Genomic DNA, 27,504 nt, shown 5'->3' with positions numbered 1-27,504 from the left:
GTTAGCTCTGTAAAGCTGATCCTCATGGTTAGCTCTGTAAAGCTGATCCTCATGGTTAGCTCTGTAAAGCTGATCCTCATGGTTAGCTCTGTAAAGCTGATCCTCATGGTTAGCTCTGTAAAGCTCATCCGCATGGTTAGCTCTGTAAAGCTGATCCGTATGGTTAGCTCTGTAAAGCTCATCATCATGGTTAGCTCTGTGTATCTGATTCTCATGGTTAGCGCTGTAAAGCTGATCCTCGTGGTTAGCTCTGTAAAGCTGATCCTCATGGTTAGCTCTGTAAAGCTGATCCTCATGGATAGCTCTGTAAAGCTGATCCTCATGGTTAGCTCTGTAAAACTGATCCTCATGGTTAGCTCTGTAAAGCTGATCCGCATGGTTAGCTCTGTAAAGCTGATCCGTATGGTTAGCTCTGTAAAGCTGATCCTCATGGTTAGCTCTGTAAAGCTGATCCGTATGGTTAGCTCTGTAAAGCTGATCCTCATGGTTAGCTCTGTAAAGCTGATCCTCATGGTTAGCTCTGTAAAGCTCATCCGCATGGTTAGCTCTGTAAAGCTGATCCGTATGGTTAGCTCTGTAAAGCTCATCATCATGGTTAGCTCTGTAAAGCTGATCATCATGGTTAGCTCTGTGTATCTGATCCGCATGGTTAGCTCTGTGTATCTGATTCTCATGGTTAGCGCTGTAAAGCTGATCCTCATGGTTAGCTCTGTAAAACTGATCCTCATGGTTAGCTCTGTGTATCTGATTCTCATGGTTAGCTCTGCAAAGCTGATCCTCATGGTTAGCTCTGTAAAACTGATCCTCATGGTTAGCTCTGTAAAGCTGATCAGTATGGTTAGCTCTGTGTATCTGATTCTCATGGTTAGCTCTGTAAAGCTGACCCTCATTGTAAGCTCTGTGTATCTGATTCTCATGGTTAGCTCTGCAAAGCTGATCCTCATGGTTAGCTCTGTAAAACTGATCCTCATGGTTAGCTCTGTAAAGCTGATCCTCGTGATTAGCTCTGTAAGGCTGATCCTCATGGTTAGCTCTGTAAAGCTGATCCTCATGGTTAGCTCTGTAAGGCTGATCCTCATGGTTAGCTATGTAAAGCTGATCCTCATGGTTAGCTCTGTATATCTGATCCTCATGGTTAGCTCTAAAAAGCTGATCCTCATGATTCATTCTGTAAAGCTGATCGTCATGGTTAGCTCTGTATATAACAGATTCTCATGGTTAGCTTTGTAAAGCTGACCATGGTTAGCTATGTATATAACGGATGCTCATGGTTAGCTCTGTATAACTGATCATCATGGTTAGCTCTGTATAACTGATAATCGTGGTTAGCTCTGTGCATCTGATCCACATGGTTAGCTCTGTAAAGCTTATCATCATGGTTAGCTCTGTAAAGCTGATCCTCATGGTTAGATCTGTAAAGCTGATCCTCATGGTTAGCTCTGTAAAGCTGATCCTCATGGTTAGCTCTGTATATAACTGATCATCATGGTTAGCTCTGTGTATCTGATCCTCATGGTTAGCTCTGTAAAGCTGATCCTCATGGTTAGCTCTGTAAAGCTGATCCTCATGGTTTGCTCTGTATAGATGATGCTCGCGGTTAGCTCTGTAAAGCTGATCCTCATGGTTAGCTCTGTAAAGCTGATCCTCATGGTTAGCTCTGTATATAACTGATCATCATGGTTAGCTCTGTGTATCTGATCCTCATGGTTAGCTCTGTAAAGCTGATCCTCATGGTTAGCTCTGTAAAGCTGATCCTCATGGTTTGCTCTGTATAGATGATGCTCGCGGTTAGCTCTGTAAAGCTGATCATCATGGTTAGCTCTGTAAAGCTGATCATCATGGTTAGCTCTGTATAGATGATGCTCGTGGTTAGCTCGGTATATTGACATTTACATTTTAGTAATTTAGCAGATGCTTTAATCCAGAGCCACTTACTGGAGCAGTCATCGTTAAGTGGCTTGCTCAAGGGTTAGGTGTCATCTGATAAAATTCCATATTTTCCTTGAAAGTTAGCAACATTCCGGTAGTTTACTCAAAAGTTTCCAGTACCCTCCCTTTGGAACCTTAATCGCCACTAAGACTTTGGTTGTGTCATAAGTCACTACTTTAGAGGGAATAGGGTATTATTTCAGACACATACAGCCTTCTACTGGGACAGCTGTCCTTGTCCTGTCTAACACCTATTGTTACTAGCATGATTACCGCCCTGGATCCCAAAAATAAATTCTGTACCTTATTTCTGTAAATAAAAATGTTTCAGCACGTTGGAAATAAATATAACAAAAATGTATTGTTTACTAAAGAAATGCTTTACACTTGGGGGACAAAGCAGTTATCTCGTTGTTATTTGAGTGACAGACACTATGTCAAAAATAGTCTAATATAAACCCACCTATGTTAATAGGTGTTGTGCATGAGCTCACCTGGGATGTAGTGGGTTGGAGGCAAGCTGCGGGCAATTCAGGGGCTGGATTGAATGGAAACCTATCATGTTTTGAATATGTCTCTTCTGCCTTGCAGGGATGTCTGTGTTCCAGAATAATGAAATCCCTTTTATTGTGATGGCTAACAAAGCCTGCAGAATACCGGGGGAAATACAACACATCTATTACTTTGGCTTTTTTCTCAAGTTTACAAAAAAAAACGTGGAGGTAAGACTCTTCCTCGAAGTAGCTTCTTATATTACAGTCAAAAGTACTTAGGGAGAATAATACGACATGTTACCAATAGAGTTATTGAGTCAATGGCCTGTTTATTTATTTATTTCACCTTTATTTAACCAGATATGCTAGTTGAGAACAAGTTCTCATTTACAACTGTGACCTGGCTAAGATGAGTTGTAGCAATTTGACACATACAACAACACAGAGTTACACATGGAATAAACAAAACATACAGTCAATAATACAGTAGAACAAAAGAGAACAAAAAGTCTATATACAGTGAGTGCAAATGAGGTAAATTAAGGAAATAAATAGGCCATGGTGGCGAGGTAATTACAATATAGCAATTAAACACTGGAATGCTAGATCGGCAGAAGATGAATGGCCTGTGAATGCATCTATAAGGTACTAAATGTACAAGTGCAATTTTAGGACAATAGAACACTTCCTAAGAAGTCTCTGCGAGTAAAGTAAGTCAACCAACATGCTCATTGAATAAGGAATCACGGCTTTTACTTCAGCTGGTCAGAGCAGGTGTTCCTAATGTTTTGTGCACTCAGTGTACATCAGGAGTGTCGGACAGCTTCCTGTACAGGAGAGAAGAGCATCTCCTTCGCTGAGACTGCATCTTAAAATGCCACCGCGTTCCCTTCATGGTGCAACACTTCCCACCAGAGCTCTATGGGGCTGAAGGGAATAGGTTGCTATTTGAGACACAGAATAATGGATATGACCACATGTTCTGGTAGTCTGCCAGTCTTCCTGCCACAAATTCAACAACAATGGAGAAGGAGATGGGATTACCCCACAGGATTGTAATGGAATTAGATGAGATGGGATTACCACACAGGATTATAATGAAATTAGATGAGATGGGATTACCCCACAGGATTATAATGAAATTAGATGAGATGGGATTACCCCACAGGATTATAATGCATTTAGATTAGATGGGATTACCCCACAGGATTATAATGACATTAGAGGAGATGGGATTACCCCACAGGATTATAATGCATTTAGATTAGATGGGATTACCCCACAGGATTATAATGAAATTAGATGAGATGGGATTACCCCACAGGATTATAATGCATTTAGATGAGATGGGATTACCCCACAGGATTATAATGCATTTAGATTAGATGGGATTACCCCACAGGATTATAATGAAATTAGATTAGATGGGATTACCCCACAGGATTATAATGAAATTAGATGAGATGGGATTACCCCACAGGATTATAATGAAATTAGATGAGATGGGATTACCCCACAGGATTATAATGCATTTAGATTAGATGGGATTACCCCACAGGATTATAATGAAATTAGATGAGATGGGATTACCCCACAGGATTATAATGCATTTAGATTAGATGGGATTACCCCACAGGATTATAATGCATTTAGATTAGATGGGATTACCCCACAGGATTATAATGCATTTAGATGAGATGGGATTACCCCACAGGATTATAATGCATTTAGATTAGATGGGATTACCCCACAGGATTATAATGAAATTAGATTAGATGGGATTACCCCACAGGATTATAATGAAATTAGATGAGATGGGATTACCCCACAGGATTATAATGAAATTAGATGAGATGGGATTACCCCACAGGATTATAATGCATTTAGATTAGATGGGATTACCCCACAGGATTATAATGAAATTAGATGAGATGGGATTACCCCACAGGATTATAATGCATTTAGATTAGATGGGATTACCCCACAGGATTATAATGCATTTAGATTAGATGGGATTACCCCACAGGATTATAATGCATTTAGATTAGATGGGATTACCCCACAGGATTATAATGAAATTAGATGAGATGGGATTACCCCACAGGATTATAATGAAATTAGATGAGATGGGATTACCCCACAGGATTATGAAATTATCTGTGAAAAGCCACATATATAACGGTATGATGTATGGCATGGTGGTGGAGTTTCGTGTCCATTCTAGCTAACCGTATTTATGTCATTCCCATGTTACTGCTACTGATCACCCACTCATTTTTCTTAGGGATGATTTGATCTGTTGTTCCTTCCTTCCTTACTCATGGGCATTCAAGACAGGAGTTTATAATGGTTAACACTTCCTTCTACACTGTGACATATTGAGATGGTATGACATTGATGGACGTTGAAAACTTGCTATGTATATTTTTTATTATTTAATACTAGCAACAACTTCAACAAAATTATCAATCAGTCATCGCTCAAGATGCGGTTTTAGAATCAATGCGTTTTCAATTTAGTATTGATTCCATCTGCAAAAGGGGAAGAGAATAAAATTGAATTCAGAAGCTAGAGTTAGAACAGCCTAACCCCACAGGTAAACTCCACAGCCTAACCCCACAGGTAAACTCCACAGCCTAACCTCACAGGTAAACTCCACAGCCTAACCCCACAGGTAAACTCCACAGCCTAACCCCACAGGTAAACTCCACAGCCTAACCCCACAGGTAAACTCCACAGCCTAACCCCACAGGTAAACTCCACAGCCTGCTTTTATTCTGCTGGTAATCACAGTTTATTATCTATGCATAGTCACTTCACCCCTACCTACAGTTGAAAATTACCTTAACTTTCCTCTGCCCCCGTATATCGACTTGGTACCACCCCCTGTTACAGCCTCGTTATTGTTATTTTACAGTGTTACTTTTAAAAATAATTTTTACTTTAGTTTATTTGGTAAATATTTACACCTGTTGTTTTCGGCAGCAGTGATTTTTTTTTTGGTAATAACAGAAACACAAATCCCTCCATGAGGATCCTGGTCATTATAACACTCTTCCCTCCAGGCCCCATTTAAATAGATACAGAAATATTTCACTTTTATTTAACCAGGTAGGCCAAAAAAAGTTCTCATTTACAAATGCGACCTGGCCAAGATAAAGCAAAGCAGTGCGACACAAACAAAATATAACACAATAGAAAAAAAATAAAGTCTATATACAATGAGTGGAAATTAGGTAAGATTATGGAGGTAAGGCAATAAATAGGCCATAGTGGCGAAATAATTACAATTGAGCAATTACAGACTGGAGTGATAGACATGCAGACGATGATGTGCAAGTAGAGATACTGGGGTGCAAAATAGCAAAAAATAAATAAATAACAGTATGGGGATGAGGTAGTTGGATGGGCTATTTACAGATGGACTATGTACAGGTGCAGTGATCTGTGAGCTGCTCTGACAGCTGATGCTTAAAGCTAGTGAGGGCAATATGAGAATCCAGCTTCAGTGATTTTTGCAATTCATTCCAGTCATGGGCAGCAGAGAACTGGAAGGAAAGGCGGCCAAAGGAGGAATTGGCTTTGGGGGTGACTAGTGAAATATACCTGCGGGAGCGCCTGCTGCGGGTGGGTGCTGCTATGGTGACCAGTGAGCTGAGATAAGGTGGGGCTTTACCTAGCAAAGACTTGTAGATGACCTGGAGCCAGTGGGTTTGGCGATGAGTATGAAGCGAGTGCCAGCCAAAGAGAGCATACAGGTCGCAGTGGTAGGTAGTTTATGGGGCTTTGGAGACAAAATGGATGGCACTGTGATAGACTGCATCCAACATCCATGACGATCCTGGTCATTATAACACACTTCCATCCAGGCCCCATGATGATCCTGGTCAACATAACACTCTTCCCTCCAGGCCCCATGATGATCCTGGTCATTATAACACTCTTCCCTCCAGGCCCCATGATGATCCTGGTCATCATAACACTCTTCCCTCCAGGCCCAATGATGATCCTGGTCATTATAACACTCTTCCCTCCAGGCCCCATGATGATCCTGGTCATTATAACACTCTTCCCTCCAGGCCCCATGATGATCCTGGTCATTATAACACTCTTCCCTCCAGGCCCCATGATGATCCTGGTCATTATAACACTCTTCCCTCCAGGCCCAATGATGATCCTGGTCATTATAACACTCTTCCCTCCAGGCCCCATGATGATCCTGGTCATTATAACACTCTTCCCTCCAGGCCCCATGATGATCCTGGTCATTATAACACTCTTCCCTCCAGGCCCAATGATGATCCTGGTGATTATAACACTCTTCCCTCCAAGCCCCATGATGATCCTGGTCATTATAACACTCTTCCCTCCAGGCCCAATGATGATCCTGGTCATTATAACACTCTTCCCTCCAGGCCCCATGATGATCCTGGTCATTATAACACTCTTCCCTCCAGGCCCCATGATGATCCTGGTCATTATAACACTCTTCCCTCCAGGCCCCATGATGATCCTGGTCATTATAACACTCTTCCCTCCAGGCCCAATGATGATCCTGGTCATTATAACACTCTTCCCTCCAGGCCCCATGATGATCCTGGTCATTATAACACTCTTCCCTCCAGGCCCCATGATGATCCTGGTCATTATAACACTCTTCCCTCCAGGCCCCATGATGATCCTGGTCATTATAACACTCTTCCCTCCAGGCCCCATGACGATCCTGGTCATCATAACACTCTTCGCTCCAGGCCCCATGATGATCCTGGTCATCATAACACACTTCCTCTAGCTTTAAATCACATCACCGGTGTGCGTAACTATAGTGATATTTGCTTAACAGCGACCATCTTCCCTCAACTCAACAGTACAATGAACATCAGAATCCTCCTGCTCAGCCTCTGTCTCTTTCTCTGTGTGGTCTGCTGTGGCTGTAAGACGGTGTGGTCCCCTGTGGCTGTAAGACGGTGTGGTCCTCTGTGGCTGTAAGACGGTGTGGTCCTCTGTGGCTTTAAGACGGTGTGGTCCTCTGTGGCTGTAAAACGGTGTGGTCCTCTGTGGCTGTAAGACGGTGTGGTCCTCTGTGGCTGTAAAACGTTGTGGTCCTCTGTGGCTGTAAGACGGTGTGGTCCTCTGTGGCTGTAAAACGTTGTGGTCCTCTGTGGCTTTAAGACGGTGTAGTGCTCTGTAAGACGGTGTGTTCCTCTGTGGCTGTAAAACGGTGTGGTTCTCTGTGGCTGTAAGACTGTGTGGTTCTCTGTGGCTGTAAGACAGTGTAGTGTCCTGTAAGACGGTGTAGTGTCCTGTAAGACGGTGTAGTGTCCTGTAAGACGGTGTAGTGTCCTGTAAGACGATGTAGTGTCCTGTAAGACGGTGTAGTGTCCTGTAAGACGGTGTAGTGTCCTGTAAGACGGTGTAGTGTCCTGTAAGACGGTGTAGTGTCCTGTAAGACGGTGTGGTTCTCTGTGGCTGTAAGACGGTGTGTTCCTATGTGGCTGTAAAACCGTGTGTTCCTCTGTGGCTGTAAGACCGTGTGGTTCTCTGTGGCTGTAAGACGGTGTGGTCCTCTGTGGCTTTAAGACAGTGTGGTTCTCTGTGGCTGTAAGACGGTGTGGTCCTCTGTGGCTTTAAGACAGTGTGGTTCTCTGTGGCTTTAAGACGGTGTTGTCCCCTGTGGTTCTAAGACGGTGTGGTCCTCTGTGGCTTTAAGACGGAGTGGTCCCCTGTGGTTCTAAGACGGTGTGGTCCTCTGTGGCTTTAAGACGGAGTGGTCCCCTGTTGCTGTAAGACGGTGTGGTCCCCTGTGGCTGTAAGACGGTGTGGAACTCTGTGGCTGTAAGACGGTGTGGTCCCCTGTGGCTTGAAGACGGTGTGGTCCCCTGTGGCTGTAAGGCGGTGTGGTCCTCTGTAAGACGGTATGGTCCCCTGTGGCTGTAAGACGGTGTGGTCCTCTGTGGCTGTAAGACGGTGTGGTCCTCTGTAAGACGGTATGGTCCTCTGTGGCTGTAAGACGGTGTGGTCCTCTGTGGCTGTAAGACGGTGTAGTGCTCTGTGGCTGTAAGACGGTATGGTCCTCTGTGGCTGTAAGACGGTGTGGTCCTCTGTGGCTGTAAGACGGTATGGTCCTCTGTGGCTGTAAGACGGTGTGGTCCTCTGTGGCTGTAAGACGGTGTGGTCCTCTGTGGCTGTAAGACGGTGTGGTCCTCTGTGGCTGTAAGACGGTGTGGTCCCCTGTGGCTGTAAGACGGTGTGGTCCTCTGTGGCTGTAAGACGGTGTGGTCCTCTGTGGCTGTAAGACGGTGTGGTCCTCTGTGGCTGTAAGACGGTGTGGTTCTCTGTGGCTGTAAGACGGTACGGTCCTCTGTGGCTGTAAGACGGTGTGGTCCCCTGTGGCTGTAAGACGGTGTGGTCCTCTGTAAGACGGTGTGGAACTCTGTGGCTGTAAGAAGGTGTGGTCCTCTCTGGCTGTAAGACGGTGTGGTCCACTGTGGCTGTAAGACGGTGTGGTCCACTGTGGCTTTCAGACAGTGTTGTCCCCTGTGGCTGTAAGACGGTGTGGTCCTCTGTGGCTTTAAGACGGTGTGGTCCTCTGTAGCTGTAAGACGGTGTGTTCCTCTGTGGCTTTAAGACGGTGTGGTCCCCTGTGGCTTTAAGACGGTGTGGTCCCCTGTGGCTGTAAGATGGTGTGGTCCCCTGTGGCTGTAAGACGGTGTGGTCCCCTGTGGCTGTAAGACGGTGTGTTCCTCTGTGGCTTTAAGACGGTGTGGTCCCCTGTGGCTTTAAGACGGTGTGGTCCCCTGTGGCTGTAAGATGGTGTGGTCCCCTGTGGCTGTAAGACGGTGTGGTCCTCTGTGGCTGTAAGACGGTGTGTTCCTCTGTGGCTTTAAGACGGTGTGGTCCCCTGTGACTTTAAGACGGTGTGGTCCCCTGTGGCTGTAAGACGGTGTGGTCCCCTGTGGCTGTAAGACGGTGTGGTCCCCTGTGGCTGTAAGACGGTGTGGTCCTCTGTAAGACGGTGTGGAACTCTGTGGCTGTAAGAAGGTGTGGTCCTCTCTGGCTGTAAGACGGTGTGGTCCACTGTGGCTGTAAGACGGTGTGGTCCACTGTGGCTTTCAGACAGTGTTGTCCCCTGTGGCTGTAAGACGGTGTGGTCCTCTGTGGCTTTAAGACGGTGTGGTCCTCTGTGGCTGTAAGACGGTATGGTCCTCTGTGGCTGTAAGACAGTGTGGTCCTATCTGGCTGTAAGAAGGTGTTGTCCCCTGTGGTTTTAAGACGGTGTGGTCCCCTGTGGCTGTAAGACGGTGTGGTCCTCTGTAAGACGGTGTGGAACCCTGTGGCTGTAAGAAGGTGTGGTCCTCTCTGGCTGTAAGACGGTGTGGTCCTCTCTGGCTGTAAGACGGTGTGGTCCCCTGTGGCTGTAAGACGGTGTGGTCCTCTGTGGCTTTAAGACGGTGTGGTCCCCTGTGGCTTTAAGACGGTGTGGTCCCCTGTGGCTGTAAGATGGTGTGGTCCCCTGTGGCTGTAAGACGGTGTGGTCCTCTGTGGCTGTAAGACGGTGTGTTCCTCTGTGGCTTTAAGACGGTGTGGTCCCCTGTGGCTTTAAGACGGTGTGGTCCCCTGTGGCTGTAAGATGGTGTGGTCCCCTGTGGCTGTAAGACGGTGTGGTCCTCTGTGGCTGTAAGACGGTGTGTTCCTCTGTGGCTTTAAGACGGTGTTGTCCCCTGTGGCTGTAAGACGGTGTGGTCCTCTGTGGCTGTAAGACGGTGTGGTCCTCTGTGGCTTTAAGACGGTGTGGTCCCCTGTGGCTTTAAGACGGTGTGGTCCCCTGTGGCTTTAAGACGGTGTGGTCCTCTGTGGCTTTAAGACAGTGTGTTCCCCTGTGGCTGTAAGACGGTGTGTTCCTCTGTGGCTTTAAGACGGTGTGGTCCCCTGTGGCTTTAAGACGGTGTGGTCCTCTGTGGCTTTAAGACGGTGTGGTCCTCTGTGGCTGTAAGACGGTGTGGTCCTCTGTAAGACGGTGTGGAACCCTGTGGCTGTAAGAAGGTGTGGTCCTCTCTGGCTGTAAGACGGTGTGGTCCTCTCTGGCTGTAAGACGGTGTGGTCCCCTGTGGCTGTAAGACGGTGTGTTCCTCTGTGGCTTTAAGACGGTGTGGTCCCCTGTGGCTTTAAGACGGTGTGGTCCCCTGTGGCTGTAAGATGGTGTGGTCCCCTGTGGCTGTAAGACGGTGTGGTCCTCTGTGGCTGTAAGACGGTGTGTTCCTCTGTGGCTTTAAGACGGTGTGGTCCCCTGTGGCTTTAAGACGGTGTGGTCCCCTGTGGCTGTAAGACGGTGTGGTCCCCTGTGGCTGTAAGACGGTGTGGTCCCCTGTGGCTGTAAGACGGTGTGGTCCTCTGTAAGACGGTGTGGAACTCTGTGGCTGTAAGAAGGTGTGGTCCTCTCTGGCTGTAAGACGGTGTGGTCCACTGTGGCTGTAAGACGGTGTGGTCCACTGTGGCTTTCAGACAGTGTTGTCCCCTGTGGCTGTAAGACGGTGTGGTCCTCTGTGGCTTTAAGACGGTGTGGTCCTCTGTGGCTGTAAGACGGTATGGTCCTCTGTGGCTGTAAGACAGTGTGGTCCTATCTGGCTGTAAGAAGGTGTTGTCCCCTGTGGTTTTAAGACGGTGTGGTCCCCTGTGGCTGTAAGACGGTGTGGTCCTCTGTAAGACGGTGTGGAACCCTGTGGCTGTAAGAAGGTGTGGTCCTCTCTGGCTGTAAGACGGTGTGGTCCTCTCTGGCTGTAAGACGGTGTGGTCCCCTGTGGCTGTAAGACGGTGTGTTCCTCTGTGGCTTTAAGACGGTGTGGTCCCCTGTGGCTTTAAGACGGTGTGGTCCCCTGTGGCTGTAAGATGGTGTGGTCCCCTGTGGCTGTAAGACGGTGTGGTCCTCTGTGGCTGTAAGACGGTGTGTTCCTCTGTGGCTTTAAGACGGTGTGGTCCCCTGTGGCTTTAAGACGGTGTGGTCCCCTGTGGCTGTAAGATGGTGTGGTCCCCTGTGGCTGTAAGACGGTGTGGTCCTCTGTGGCTGTAAGACGGTGTGTTCCTCTGTGGCTTTAAGACGGTGTTGTCCCCTGTGGCTGTAAGACGGTGTGGTCCTCTGTGGCTGTAAGACGGTGTGGTCCTCTGTGGCTTTAAGACGGTGTGGTCCCCTGTGGCTTTAAGACGGTGTGGTCCCCTGTGGCTTTAAGACTGTGTGGTCCTCTGTGGCTTTAAGACAGTGTGTTCCCCTGTGGCTGTAAGACGGTGTGTTCCTCTGTGGCTTTAAGACGGTGTGGTCCCCTGTGGCTTTAAGACGGTGGGGTCCTCTGTGGCTTTAAGACGGTGTGGTCCTCTGTGGCTGTAAGACGGTGTGGTCCTCTGTGGCTGTAAGACGGTGTGGTCCTCTGTGGCTGTAAGACGGTGTGGTTCTCTGTGGCTGTAAGACGGTACGGTCCTCTGTGGCTGTAAGACGGTGTGGTCCCCTGTGGCTGTAAGACGGTGTGGTCCGCTGTAAGACGGTGTGGAACTCTGTGGCTGTAAGAAGGTGTGGTCCCCTGTGGCTTTAAGACGGTGTGGTCCCCTGTGGCTGTAAGATGGTGTGGTCCCCTGTGGCTGTAAGACGGTGTGGTCCTCTGTGGCTGTAAGACGGTGTGTTCCTCTGTGGCTTTAAGACGGTGTGGTCCCCTGTGGCTTTAAGACGGTGTGGTCCCCTGTGGCTGTAAGATGGTGTGGTCCCCTGTGGCTGTAAGACGGTGTGGTCCTCTGTGGCTGTAAGACGGTGTGTTCCTCTGTGGCTTTAAGACGGTGTTGTCCCCTGTGGCTGTAAGACGGTGTGGTCCTCTGTGGCTTTAAGACGGTGTGGTCCCCTGTGGCTTTAAGACGGTGTGGTCCTCTGTGGCTTTAAGACAGTGTGTTCCCCTGTGGCTGTAAGACGGTGTGTTCCTCTGTGGCTTTAAGACGGTGTGGTCCCCTGTGGCTTTAAGACGGTGTGGTCCTCTGTGGCTTTAAGACGGTGTGGTCCTCTGTGGCTGTAAGACGGTGTGGTCTTCTGTAAGATGGTGTGGAACTCTGTGGCTGTAAGAAGGTGTGGTCCTCTCTGGCTGTAAGACCGTGTAGCCCCCTGTGGCTGTAAGACGGTGTGGTCCCCTGTGGCTGTAAGACAGTGTGGTCCCATGTGGCTGTAAGAAGGTGTTGTCTCCTGTGGTTTTAAGACGGTGTGGTCCCCTGTGGCTGTAAGACGGTGTGGTCCTCTGTAAGACGGTGTGGAACTCTGTGGCTGTAAGAAGGTGTGGTCTTCTCTGGCTGTAAGACGGTGTGTTCCTCTGTGGCTTTAAGACGGTGTGGTCCTCTGTGGCTTTAAGACGGTGTGGTCCCCTGTGGCTTTAAGACGGTGTGGTCCTCTGTGGCTTTAAGACAGTGTGTTCCTCTGTGGGTGTAAGACGGTATGGTCCCCTGTGGCTTTAAGACGGTGTGGTCCCCTGTGGCTGTAAGATGGTGTGGTCCCCTGTGGGTGTAAGACGGTGTGGTCCTCTGTGGCTGTAAGACGGTGTGTTCCTCTGTGGCTTTAAGACGGTGTTGTCCCCTGTGGCTGTAAGACGGTGTGGTCCTCTGTGGCTGTAAGACGGTGTGGTCCTCTGTGGCTTTAAGACGGTGTGGTCCCCTGTGGCTTTAAGACGGTGTGGTCCCCTGTGGCTTTAAGACGGTGTGGTCCTCTGTGGCTTTAAGACAGTGTGTTCCCCTGTGGCTGTAAGACGGTGTGTTCCTCTGTGGCTTTAGGATGGTGTGGTCCCCTGTGGCTTTAAGACGGTGTGGTCCTCTGTGGCTTTAAGACGGTGTGGTCCCCTGTGGCTTTAAGACGGTGTGGTCCCCTGTGGCTTTAGGACGGTGTGGTCCCCTGTGGCTTTAAGACGGTGTGGTCCCCTGTGGCTTTAAGACGGTGTGGTCCCCTGTGGCTTTAGGACGGTGTGGTCCTCTGTGGCTGTAAGACGGTGTGGTCCCCTGTGGCTTTAAGACGGTGTGGTCCCCTGTGGCTGTAAGACGGTGGTTGTTGCTACGGTTTGTCTGTCTGTGGCTGGTTTCTGTAAAGGTTTGGATGTCTGTGGCTGGTTTCTGTAATGGTTTGGATGTCTGTGGCTGGTTTCTGTAATGGTTTGTCTGTCTGTGGCTGGTTTCTGTAATGGTTTGGATGTCTGCGGCTGGTTTATGTAATGGTTTGGATGTCTGTGGCTGGTTTCTGTAATGGTTTGGATGTCTGCGGCTGGTTGCTATAATGGTTTGGATGTCTGCGGCTGGTTGTCCAAAAGGAGTTGGGCACAAAAGTTCCCAATTAGTTTCTGCCTAGCAGGCATAGTAAACGCTGCTCCTTGGGGACTGTAGAGACAGATTATTTGTGGAGCAGGACATACGATGTTTATTCTGTGTTCTCTGAGTCTCTGCCTGCGTATCACCCTGTTCCCTACTTTTCAACAAGGCCCTGGCTATAAGAAGTGCACTGCGTAGGAAACAGAGTGCCATTTGTGACACACACTCTGTATTTAGCACCTTATTCCCTCAACACTAAACACCACTGGTGTGCAGATAAAGCCCCTGATGAGAGTGGGTTGCCACACTACGGAGGAGGGGAAATTCCGTCCACTGCAGGGACAACATGTCATGTGTTGTGTTTCACAGCTTTGATGAACGGCCTCGCATACAGTTCAGACTGACAAGGCAGTGGAACCTCATCGTGTGTTCTCTGACAATGAGCAGAGCATTCAGTCAGATTTACCCCAACTAGTCATGTGACATTCCAATGAACTAAACTAAACCCAGCTTCCCAGGTTATGTTGAAATCCATCAGTCTCTTTCTGGAGAACCTGGACATTTTGGTAAATTGTACCCAGCTATCCAGGTAATGTTTTGTCTGAAATCCAGCAGTCTCTGCTTGTAATAACACTATGGGATGCTCATATTTCTCCTGTTAAACACTTGAACGAGTTTGTAATGGAAATGTGTTTAATGGATGACCCAACTCCCCCTGACACAACAACAGGGAGTGGGGTCACTGCCAGGGTCACCATTGTCCAGCCCCAACTTGAAGTTAAGTGCCTTGTTCAAGGGCACAGTGAAATATTTTTCACCTTGTCAGCTCTGGGATTCAAACCAGCAATTAAGAGCTTCATGATGACGTCCATGTCACGGCGCTTAGGCCACTGACACTATTGTGATAAACTCGAGGACAGAAGGGACCCTTACAAGTCGAACACTGCGGATAGACCAAGCTACATGCTAGTTAGACCAAGCTACATGGTGGATAGACCAAGCTACATGCTGGTTAGACCAAGCTACATGGTGGATAGACCAAGCTACACTGTGATTAGACCAAGCAACCCTGGGGATAGACCAAGCTACACTGGGGATAGACCAAGCTACATGGTGGTTAGACCAAGCTACATGCTGGTTAGACCAAGCTACATGCTGGTTAGACCAAGCTACATGGTGGATAGACCAAGCTACACTGGGGATAGACCAAGCTACACTGTGATTAGACCAAGCTACACTGGGGATAGACCAAGCTACACTGTGATTAGACCAAAAAACACTGGGGATAGGCCAAGCTACACTGTGATTAGACCAAGCTACCCTGGGGATAGACCAAACTACACTGGGGATAGACCAAGCTACATGGTGGTTAGACCAAGCTACATGCTGGTTAGACCAAGCTACATGCTGGTTAGACCAAGCTACATGGTGGATAGACCAAGCTACACTGGGGATAGACCAAGCTACACTGTGATTAGACCAAGCTACACTGGGGATAGACCAAGCTACACTGTGAATAGACCAAAAAACACTGGGGATAGGCAAAGCTACACTGTGATTAGACCAAGCTACACTGTGATTAGACCAAGCTACACTGGGGACAGACCAAGCTACACTGCGGACAGACCAAGCTACATTGCGGACAAACCAAGCTACACTGTGGACAGACCAAGCTACACTGCGGACAGACCAAGCTACACTGCAGACAGACCAAGCTACACTGCGGACAGACCAAGCTACACTGCGGATAGACCAAGCTACATGGTGGATAGACCAAGCTACACTGGGGATATACCAAGCTACACTGTGATTAGACCAAGCTACACTGTGATTAGACCAAACTACACTGTGATTAGACCAAGCTACACTGTGATTAGACCAAGCTACACTGTGATTAGACCAAGCTACATTGCGGACAAACCAAGCTACACTGTGGACAGACCAAGCTACACTGCAGACAGACCAAGCTACACTGCGGACAGACCAAGCTACACTGCGGACAGACCAAGCTACACTGCAGACAGACCAAGCTACACTGCGGACAGACCAAGCTACACTGCGGATAGACCAAGCTACATGGTGGATAGACCAAGCTACACTGGGGATATACCAAGCTACACTGTGATTAGACCAAGCTACACTGTGATTAGACCAAACTACACTGTGATTAGACCAAGCTACACTGTGATTAGACCAAGCTACACTGTGATTAGACCAAGCTACACTGTGATTAGACCAAGCTACATTGCGGACAAACCAAGCTACACTGTGGACAGACCAAGCTACACTGCAGACAGACCAAGCTACACTGCGGACAGACCAAGCTACACTGTGGACAGACCAAGCTACACTGCGGACAGACCAAGCTACATTGCTGACAGACCAAGCTACACTGCGGACAGACCAAGCTACACTGCGGACAGACCAAGCTACACTGCAGACAGACCAAGCTACACTGCGGATAGACCAAGCTACATGGTGAATAGACCAAGCTACACTGGGGATAGACCAAGCTACACTGTGATTAGACCAAGCTACACTGTGATTAGACCAAACTACACTGTGATTAGACCAAGCTACACTGTGATTAGACCAAGCTACACTGTGATTAGACCAAGCTACTCTGTGGACAGACCAAGCTACACTGTGGACAGACCAAGCTACACTGCGGACAGACCAAGCTACACTGTGGACAGACCAAGCTACACTGTGGACAGACCAAGCTACATTGCGGACAGACCAAGCTACACTGCGGATAGACCAAGCAATGCAGATATGTAGTGTAGATATAATATAATAAATATAGTAATACAGATATGTAGTGTAGATATAATATAATAAATATAGTAATAGAGATATGTAGTGTGGATATAATATAATAAATATAGTAATAGAGATATGTAGTGTAGATATAATACAATAAATATTGTAATACAGATATGTAGTGTAGATATAATAGTACACAATGAAACAGATATGCATTGTAGATATTGCAGAAGACGGTAATACAAATATTTAGTGTAGATATAATGCTATACAGTAATACAGACGAAAAGTGTAGATCTAAAATAATTCAGATTGTAATACAGATATGTGGTGAAGATATAATATAAAAAAGACAGTAATACATATTTGTAGTGTAGATATAATAGAATACAGATTGTAATACAGATATGCAGTGTAGGTATAATATAATAAATATAGTTATACAGATACAGTGGGGCAAAAAAGTATTTAGTCAGCCACCAATTGTGCAAGTTCTCCCACTTAAAAAGATGAGAGAGGCCTGTAATTTTCATCATAGGTACACTTCAACTATGACAGACAAAATGAGAGAGAAAAATCCAGAAAATCACATTGTAGGATTTTGTTATGAATTTATTTGCAAATTATGGTGGAAAATAAGTATTTGGTCAATAACAAACGTTTATCTCAATACTTTGTTATCTAACCTTTGTTGGCAATGATAGAGGTCAAACGTTTTCTGTAAGTCTTCACAAGTTTTTCACACACTGTTGCTGGTATTTTGGCCCTTTCCTCCATGCAGATCTCCTCTAGAGCAGTGATGTTTTGGGGCTGTTGCTGGGCAACACAGACTTTCAACTCTCTCCAAAGATTTTCTATGGGGTTGAGATCTGGAGACTGGCTAGGCCACTGGCTAGGCCTTCTTACGAAGCCACTCCTTCGTTGCCCGGGCGGTGCGTTTGGGATCATTGTCATGCTGAAAGACCCAGCCACGTTTCATCTTCAATGCCCTTGCTGATGGAAGGAGGTTTTCACTCAAAATCCACGATACATGGCCCCATTCATTCTTTCCTTTACATGGATCAGTCATCCTGATCTATTTGCACAAAAACAGCACCAAAGCATGATGTTTCCACCCCCATGCTTCACAGTAGGTATTGTGTTCTTTGGATGGAACTCAGCATTTTTTGTCATCCAAACACGACGAGTTGAGTTTTTACCAAAAAGTTATATTTTGGTTTGATCTGACCACATGACATTCTCCCAATCTTCTTCTGGATCATCCAAATGCTCTCTAGCAAACTTCAGACGGGCCTGGACATGTACTGGCTTAAGCAGGGGGACCTGTCTGGCACTGCAGAATTTGAGTCCCTGGCGGCGTAGTGTGTTACTGATGGTAGGCTTTGTTACTTTGGTCCCAGCTCTCTGCAGGTCATTCACTAGGTCCCCCCTTGTGTTCTGGGATTTTTGCTCACCGTTCTTGTGATCATTTTGACCCCACGGGGTGAGATCTTGCGTGGAGCCCCAGATCGAGGGAGATTATCAGTGGTCTTGTATGTCTTCCATTTCCTAATAATTGCTCCCACAGTTGATTTCTTCAAACCAAGCTGCTTACCTATTGCAGATTCAGTCTTCCCAGCCTGGTGCAGGTCAACAATTTTGTTTCTGGTGTCCTTTGACAGCTCTTTGGTCTTGGCCATAGTGGAGTTTGGAGTGTGACTGTTTGAGGTTGTCGACAAGTGTCTTTTATACTGATATCAAGTTCAAACAGGTGCCATTAATACAGGTAACGAGTGGAGGACAGAGGAGCCTCTTAAAGATCTGTGAGAGCCAGAAATCTTACGTGTTTGTAGGTGACCAAATACTTATTTTCCACCACAATTTGCAAATAAATTCATAAAAAATCCTACAATGGGATTTTCTGGATTTTTTTTCTTGTTTTGTCTGTCATAGTTGAAGTTTACCTATGATGAAAATTACAGGCCTCTCTCATCTTTTTAAGTGGGAGAACTTGCACAATTGGTGGCTGACTAAATACTTTTTTTTGCCTCATTGTATGTAGTGTAGATATAATAGAACTCAGGCAGAAATACAGATACTGTATGTAGTGTAGGTATAATAATAGACAGTATGTAACGGCAGATTTCCTCCTCTTCGTCTGAAGAGCTCTGGACAGACGGGAGACTCTAGCAGCTCTGGACAGACGGGAAACTCTAGCAGCTCTGGAGAGGAGGAAGGCTCTGGCACTGAAGCTCTTGAGCACCGAGCCTGCCCAACCTTACCTGGTTGAATGCTCCCCATAGCCCGACCAGTGCGGCGAGGTGGAATAGGCCGCACTGGGTTGTGCTGGCGAACTGGGGACACCATGAGTAAGGCTGGTGCCATGTACGCCGGCCCAAGGAAACGCACTGGAGACCAGATGCGTAGAGCCGGCTTCATGGCATCTGGCTTGATGCCCACTCTAGCCCGGCCGATACGAGGAGCTGGAATGTGGTTACCGTGCGCTCCACAGCATAACACGGTGCCTGCCCGGTCTCTCTCACTCTCCGGCAAGCACAGGAAGTTGGCGCAGGTCTCCTACCTGGCTTCGCCACACTCCCTGTGTGCCCCCCCCCAATGTGTTTTTGGGGCTGCCTCTCGGGCTTCCTACTGCGCCGCTGTGCTGACTCCATTCGCCGGTATCCCTCCTCACACTGCTCCAGAGATTCCCAGGCGGGCTCCGGCACTCTTCCTGGGTCTTCCGCCCACCTGTCTATCTCCTCCCAAGTAGTGACACAGTCCAGACCCATGTCCAGAAATCCTGACATCGCTGCTGCTGCCCATTACCAGGTCCTTTTGTGGTGGGTGTTTCTGTAGCGGCAGATTTCCTCCTCTTCGTCTGAAGAGGAGGTGTAGCAGGGATCGGACCAAAAGGCAGCGTGGTAAGTGTCCATATCGTTTATTATAAAACATAAACTGAACACTAAGAACTACAAAACAATAAATGTGAACATGACCGAAAACCAAACCGAAACAGTCCAGTGTGATGACACAGACACGGAAACAAACACCCACAAACCAACATTGAAACCCAGGCTACCTAAATATGGTTCTCAATCATGGACAACAATAAACAGCTGCCTCTGATTGAGAACCATATCAGGCCAAACATAGAAATGGAAAAACATAGAAAAACACACATAGACTGCCCACCCCAACTCACGCTGTGACCATCCTAAATAAAGACAAAACAAAGGAAATAAAGGTCAGAACGTGACACAGTAATGCATACATTACCCATCAAAAGGATTTTACTTTATTTTTACTATTTTCTACAATGTAGAATAATAGTGAAGACATCAAAACTATGAAATAACACACATGGAATTATGCTGTAACCAAAAAAGGTTAAACAAGTCAGAATATATTTTAGATTTTAGATTCTTCAAAGAAGCCCCCCTTTGACTTGATGACAGCTTTGCACATTATTGGCATTCTCTCAAACATGTTGGAATGCTTTTCCAACAGTCTTGAAGAGGTTCCCACATATGCTGAGCACTTGTTGGCTGCTTTTCCTTCACTCTGCAGTCCAACTCATCCCAAACCATCTCAATTAGGTTGAGGTTGGGTGATTGTGGAGGTCAGGTCATCTGATGCAGCGCTCCATCACTCTCCTTCTTGATCAAATAGCTCTTACACAGCCTGGAGGTGTGTTGGGTCATTGTTCTGTTGATCAACAAATGATAATCCCACTAATTGCAACCAGATGGTATGGCGTATTGCTGCATTATGTTAAGGTAGCCGTGCTGGTTATTTGTTTCTTGATTTCTAAATAAATCACTGACAGTGTCACCAGCAAACCACCCCCACATCTTCAGACCTTCATTCTCCATGGTTCACGATGCGAACCACACATGTGGAGATCATTCGTTCAACTACTCTGCATCTCACGAAGACACGGGGTTTGGAACCAAAAAATCTAAAATCTGGACTCAACAGACCAAAGGACAAATTTCCGGTCTAATGTTCATTGCTCGTGTTTCTTGGCCCAAACAAGTCTCTTAGTAATTATTGGTGTCCTTTAGTAGTGGTTTCTTTGCAACAATTCGACCCTGAAGGCCTGATTCACGCAGTCTCCTCTGAACAATTGATGTTGAGATGTGTCTGTTACTTGAACTCTGTGAAGCATTTATTTGGGCTGCAATTTCTGAGGCTGGTAACTCTAATGAACTTATCCTTTGCAGCAGAGGTAACTCTGGGTCTTCCTTTCCTGTGGCGGTCCTCATGAGAGCCAGTTTCATCATAGCGCTTGATGGTTTTTGCAACTGCACTTGAAGAAACTTTCAAAGTGCTTGAAATTTTACGGATTGGCTGACCTTCATGTCTTAAAGTGATGATGTCATTTCTCTTTGCTTATTTGAGCTGTTCTTGCCATAATATGTCACTGGTATTTTACCAAATAGGTCTATCTTCTGTATACCAACCCTACCTTGTCACAACACAACTGATTGGCTCAAACGCATGAACACTTTTTTGGTTACTACATGATTCCATATGTGTTATTTCATAGTTTTTATGTCTTCACTATTATTCCTCAATGTAGAAAATAGTAAAAATAAAAACCCTTGAATGAGTAGGTGTGTCCAAACTTTTGACTGTGCTGTGCTGAACTTACATACATTTTACATACATAGTATATTTTACATTAGATATCTTGTTTTTTGTTGCTTTTGTCCCACCCTTCAGCTCCCCTCAACCTCTCCCATCTATATCTGAACACCATCCAGTTTTGATTTCTATTTCTGTAGAGCAGACTTTGTAGCAGGATTAATGCTTTCCAAACATCGTTCTATATTGGATTTCTAGGAGCAATGATTCCATAGGGTTCTGTGCAGTAGACATCAAGGAATGCTAGGTGAATAAAGATAGCCCATTGAATAGAGGAGCAGGTGTCTGGAATAAAGATAGCCAATTGAATAGAGGAGCAGGTGTCTGGAATAAAGATAGCCCATTGAATAGAGGAGCAGGTGTCTGGAATAAAGATAGACCATTGAATAGAGGAGTAGGAGTCTGGAATAAAGATAGCCCATTGAATAGAGGAGCAGGTAACTGGAATAAAGATAGCCAATTGAATAGAGGAGCAGGTGTCTGGAATAAAGAGGGCCCATTGAATAGAGGAGCAGGAGTCTGGAATAAAGATAGCCCATTGAATAGAGGAGCAGGTGTCTGGAATAAAGATAGCCAATTGAATAGAGGAGCAGGTGTCTGGAATAAAGAGGGCCCATTGAATAGAGGAGCAGGTGTCTGGAATAAAGATAGCCCATTGAATAGAGGAGCATGTGTCTGGAATAAAGATAGCCCATTGAATAGAGGAGCATGTGTCTGGAATAAAGATAGCCCATTGAATAGAGGAGCAGGTGTCTGGAATAAAGATAGCCCATTGAATAGAGGAGCAGGAGTCTGGAATAAAGATAGCTCTGTCACGTGTGCCAGGCTGCTCATTATGGCACACACCTGTCACCATCGTTACGTGCATAATGACACTAGACTCCATCACCTCCTTGATTACCTGCCTTATACATGACACTCCCTTATGGTATCTTCCCCAGTCGTCATTGTTCCTGTATCTGCTTCATGTCGGTGCGCTGTTTATGTTTTGCTCATTTATTTATTCATGTATTCACTGCCTGAACTTGCTTCCCGACTCTCAGCGTACATCGTTACAAGCCCATTGAATAAAGGAGCAGGAGTCTGGAATAAAGATAGCCCATTGAATAGAGGAGCAGGTGTCTGGAATAAAGATAGCCAGTTGAATAGAGGAGCAGGAGTCTAGAATAAAGATAGCCCATTGAATAGAGGAGTAGGAGTCTGGAATAAAGATAGCCCATTGAATAGAGGAGTAGGAGTCTGGAATAAAGATAGCCCATTGAATAGAGGAGCATGTGTCTGGAATAAAGATAGCCCATTGAATAGAGGAGTAGGAGTCTGGAATAAAGATAGCCCATTGAATAGAGGAGTAGGAGTCTGGAATAAAGATAGCCCATTGAATAGAGGAGCAGGAGTCTGGAATAAAGATAGCCCATTGAATAGAGGAGTAGGAGTCTGGAATAAAGATAGCCCATTGAATAGAGGAGTAGGAGTCTGGAATAAAGATAGCCCATTGAATAAAGGAGCAGGAGTCTAGAATAAAGATAGCCCATTGAATAGAGGAGTAGGAGTCTGGAATAAAGATAGCCCATTGAATAGAGGAGTAGGAGTCTGGAATAAAGATAGCCCATTGAATAGAGGAGCAGGAGTCTGGAATAAAGATAGCCCATTGAATAGAGGAGTAGGAGTCTGGAATAAAGATAGCCCATTGAATAGAGGAGCAGCAGACAGTCCAAGTCCATCTCAATGCCAATATGCTACTGCGGTGTAGTCTTCATAGCAGGGATGGGATTAATGCTTTCAACTCTGTGCTCCAGAGAGACAAAACAGTGGGTAAGAAATGAGCTTCCAACCATTAGCTAAATCATTCATGAAGCCAGACCAATCCATTTAGAGAAGACCGCTCCCCATCCCTCAATCAAAACATGTTTCCATCCACAGTTTTAATGCGAGTACAATTATATTGTATGACATCATTTTCTTTTAATACGACAGCTGTAAAATGTTATAAATGTTGACAGATAATTTGTTTGTTCGACATGGCGGGATAGTTTTGTGTAGTTAAAATTAATTACAGCACAAATTGCAGTGGAAATTGTTGATAGAATCATTTCCACCAGATGCATCAAACTCTTTGCGTTCTGGATGAAGTCATTCATTAACAATGGAGCAGTCCACAATGCTACGGGATGCCACACTAGGCTGCGGTGCATTCAGTATTTTCAGAGGAGTCTTGTGAAGCTTCCTAGAGAGAAACATCTAAGTGTTTGTGAGAGTATCATCTTTCCATTGACAGGTCACATTAGTGTTTGGGCCAAACCGTTCGCGTGGCCACCTTCCACCGCGTAAGGTGCCCATTGGCGGATGAAGCAGAAAATCAACATATCTCTTAAAGGGATCCTGGATTCTGGCAATGAGGCCCTTTATATACTGTATCTTTATCCCCAGTCAGATGGAAAACATTGTTATGTCTCTGTGTCCAGTATGAAGGAAGTTAAAGGTAGTTTTGTCAGTCAATGCTAACTAGTGTTACCCATAAATGTCCAGTCAATGCTAACTAGTGTTACCCATAAATGTCCAGTCAATGCTAACTAGTGTTACCCATAAATGTCCAGTCAATGCTAACTAGTGTTACCCATAAATGTCCAGTCAATGCTAACTAGTGTTACCCATAAATGTCCAGTCAATGCTAACTAGTGTTACCCATAAATGTCCAGTCAATGCTAACTAGTGTTACCCATAAATGTCCAGTCAATGCTAACTAGTGTTACCCATAGACTTCCAGTCATTGCGCTATCTACTAGCATGATAGAAGATATAAGAGAATAAAGACGGATTTTGATGGGGATTATTTTTTTATCAAGCGAATTTGATTTCGGTGGGGGGTGCAGACATCGACTCTAGGGGGTTTTAACCAGGGGTGGAAGTTACGATTTACAAATATTCTCATCACTGTAGGCTGATTGAGTAGCTTTTCCGAGTACTTGTACTTTCTTTAGTATTTTTCAAAGTCACAAATGTTACTTTTACAAAGTATGTTTTGAATGAAGTACTGTACTTCGCTACCTTATTAAAACCATCCATTACAGAATAGGCTATCCATAATAGTAGATCATGAGGGAAAGTTTGCGAGAGCCCCTTCAGAGCCAAAAAAAGCAGTTCAGTCAGTGATCAATCAAATCAAATGATATGCCTCGCGCCAATACAGGCCAATCAAAACAAATGATATGCCTCGCGCCAATACAGGCCAATCAAATCAAATGATATGCCTCGCGCCAATACAGGCCAATCAAATCAAATGATATGCCTCGCGCCAATACAGGCCAATCAAATCAAATGATATGCCTCGCGCCAATACAGGCCAATCAAATCAAATGATATGCCTCGCGCCAATACAGGCCAATCAAATCAAATGATATGCCTCGCGCCAATACAGGCCAATCAAATCAAATGATATGCCTCGCGCCAATACAGGCCAATCAAACCAAATGATATGCTTCGTGCCAATACAGGCCAAAGACGGATTGTGAAAGAGAGAAAATGTGTTTATGAAAGCGCTGTCTGGGGAAAAACTCGAGCCGGAAGAGTCTGTGACTAGTTCTCTTTCAAAGCACAGGAGAGTTGATGCAATGAAAGCTTTGCTTACCCAGGATGGCAGAGGTGGCAGGCTACAAAGAATCTGCCTAAAATTTGAGGAAACATTGTAGAGGTGAGATAACTAGCTAGCTCAGAATTATCAAAATTTTTGCTATGGATGGCTTATGTACAATAGCGTTACCCTAGTTGTCTAGCATGCTAATGTTAGCAAGCTATCCTTACAGCTAGCTAGCTACATGGTTAACCACCACCCGATGATAATTGCCATTGGGGCGGCAGGTAGCCTAGTGGTTAGAGCATTGGACTTGTAACCGAAATGTTGCAAGCTCGAATCCCGAGCTGACAAGGTAAAAATCTGTCGTTCTTTCCCTCAGCAAGGCAATGTTCCTAGGCCTTCATTGAAAATAAGAATTTGTTCTTAGCTTACTTGCCTAGTTAAAAAGGTAAAATAAATAGCTAGCACATCATTGTCACTATGTATGGTGGTGGTGGCTAGCTAACCATGTAAGTTATCTGGGCTAACTGAGAACATTAGGCTAACCTCAGTAAGTGAACACGCTAGTTACCTTGCTGGTCATGAATTACAGTATTTAGTACTTCAGTTTCTAAAAGTCTGTGTTTTGGGCTATTATAATGTCAGTGATATGATGAACTAAGTTGAGACAATGCAGAATTTTCTGAAATATTAAATATATGGAGGAGACAGAAGAACAGAGGAGGAGACAGGAGGAGACAGAGGAACAGATGAGGAGACAGAGGTACAATGCAGAAATAATAAATGTTTATTGTATTTGAAAAGGCTCCTGATGTTTGTAATTTCCACTTTGAAAATCCAGGCTTGATTTTCCTTACGAAAACTCCTTATAAAGATGTCCATTAATTACAATCCCCATAAAAATTCCCTTTTCCTGTAGAAAACTCCCTCAAATGAAGATCCTCTATCTGTATTTGTGCTATGTGTGTTAGGTTAGAAGGTTTCCTTCCTCAACAGCCTTTACCATCAGAAAGAGTGAGGAGATGTGTATATGATAGCGTATTCACTGGGAATAAAGAAAGAAAGGATGAGGAGAGGAGATATTGATTTATGGGTTCTTGCTGCATTCCTGCTCCATTCATCACTCTGTCCCTGTGCATCCAGCCATCTCCCTCATCTCCCCCCTTTCTCCCCCGCTAGGGAGCCCCATCTCTCTTCTCCTCTCCCTCCTCTCCCTCCTCCCCTCTCCCTCATCTCCCCCCTTTCTCCCCCGCTAGGGAGCCCCATCTCTCTTCTCCTCTCTCCCCTCTCCCTCCTCCCCTCTCCCTCATCTCCCCCTTTCTCCCCCGCTAGGGAGCCCCATCTCTCTTCTCCTCTCTCCCCTCTCCCTCCTCCCCTCTCCCTCATCTCCCCCCTTTCTCCCCCGCTAGAGAGCCCCATCTCTCTTCTCCTCTCTCCCCACTCCCTCCTCTCTTCTCCTCACCACTCCCCTCCTCTACTTTCCTTCCTCTCCCTCCTCTCTCTCCTCTCCCTTCTCTCTCCTCTCCCTCCTCTCCTTTCCCTCCTCTCCCTCCTCTCGCTCCTCTCTCTCTCTCTCCTCTCCTTCCTCTCCTCTCCCCTCCACTACTTTCCCTCCTCTCCTTTCTCTTCCTGCTCTTTCTCCTCTCCCCTCTCTCCCTATCTCTCCCTCATCTCCTTTCCATCCCTTTCCTGCTCTTTCTCCTCTCCCCTCTCTCTCCTCTCCCCATTTATATATCCCTCCTCTCTCTCTCTCTTTTTTCCTCTCCCCTCATCCCTGTTGTCCTCTCCCATCTCGCTCTTCCCCTCCTCTCCTCCTCTCTCTCTCCCTAGCAGCAGCAGCCCTACAGCCTAGCCATTCAGCCTCACATGTCTGAGTAACAAGCTGTCTGCTCCACTCAGAACCCAGAAAACACATACGATACTTACACAGACATATACATACACATGGACAAGCACACACACGCCAAAGACACACACACACACACACACACACACACACACACACACAGGCACAACAACCACACACATGAGAACACAGACACTTGTGTGAGCACACACACAAAAGAGGCCAAGGACGTATGCACACACATCCACACAGACATACACACACATGCACAAATACACACACACACACACACACACACACACACAGACACACACCAACAAAAGTGTGTGTTTATTCTCTCACGCACACACACAGCTCTGTCACAACTTACGCTTCCCCAAATGCACTAGTCAGTATTACTCACCAGAAGGAAGTGTGGGGAAGACAGAGAAGTCTAGAGTCATCACACTGGCCATAGGTCAGACAGTCATCACACTGGCCATAGGTCAGACAGTCATCACACTTGCCATAGGTCAGACAGTCATCACAATGGCCATAGGTCAACAGAGAGTCATCACACTGGCCATAGGTCAGACAGTCATCACACTGGCCATAGATCAGACAGTCATCACACTGGCCATAGGTCAGACAGTCATCACACTGGCCATAGGTCAACAAACAGTCATTACACTGGCCATAGGTCAGACAGTCATCACACTGGCCATATTTCAGACAGTCATCACACTGGCCATAGGTCAGACAGTCATCACACTGGTCATAGGACAGACAGTCATCACACTGGCCATAGGTCAACAGACAGTCATCACACTGGCCATAGGTCAACAGACAGTCATCACACTGGCCATAGGACAGACAGTCATTACACTGCCCATAGGTCAGACAGTCATCACACTGGCTATAGGTCAACAGACAGTCATCACACTGGCCATAGGTCAACAGACAGTCATCACACTCGC

The sequence above is a fragment of the Oncorhynchus clarkii genome, chromosome 27 (genome assembly GCF_045791955.1).
Source record: "Oncorhynchus clarkii lewisi isolate Uvic-CL-2024 chromosome 27, UVic_Ocla_1.0, whole genome shotgun sequence".
Taxonomy (NCBI): Eukaryota; Metazoa; Chordata; class Actinopteri; order Salmoniformes; family Salmonidae; genus Oncorhynchus; species Oncorhynchus clarkii.
Note: the sequence above shows the minus strand (reverse complement) of the source record.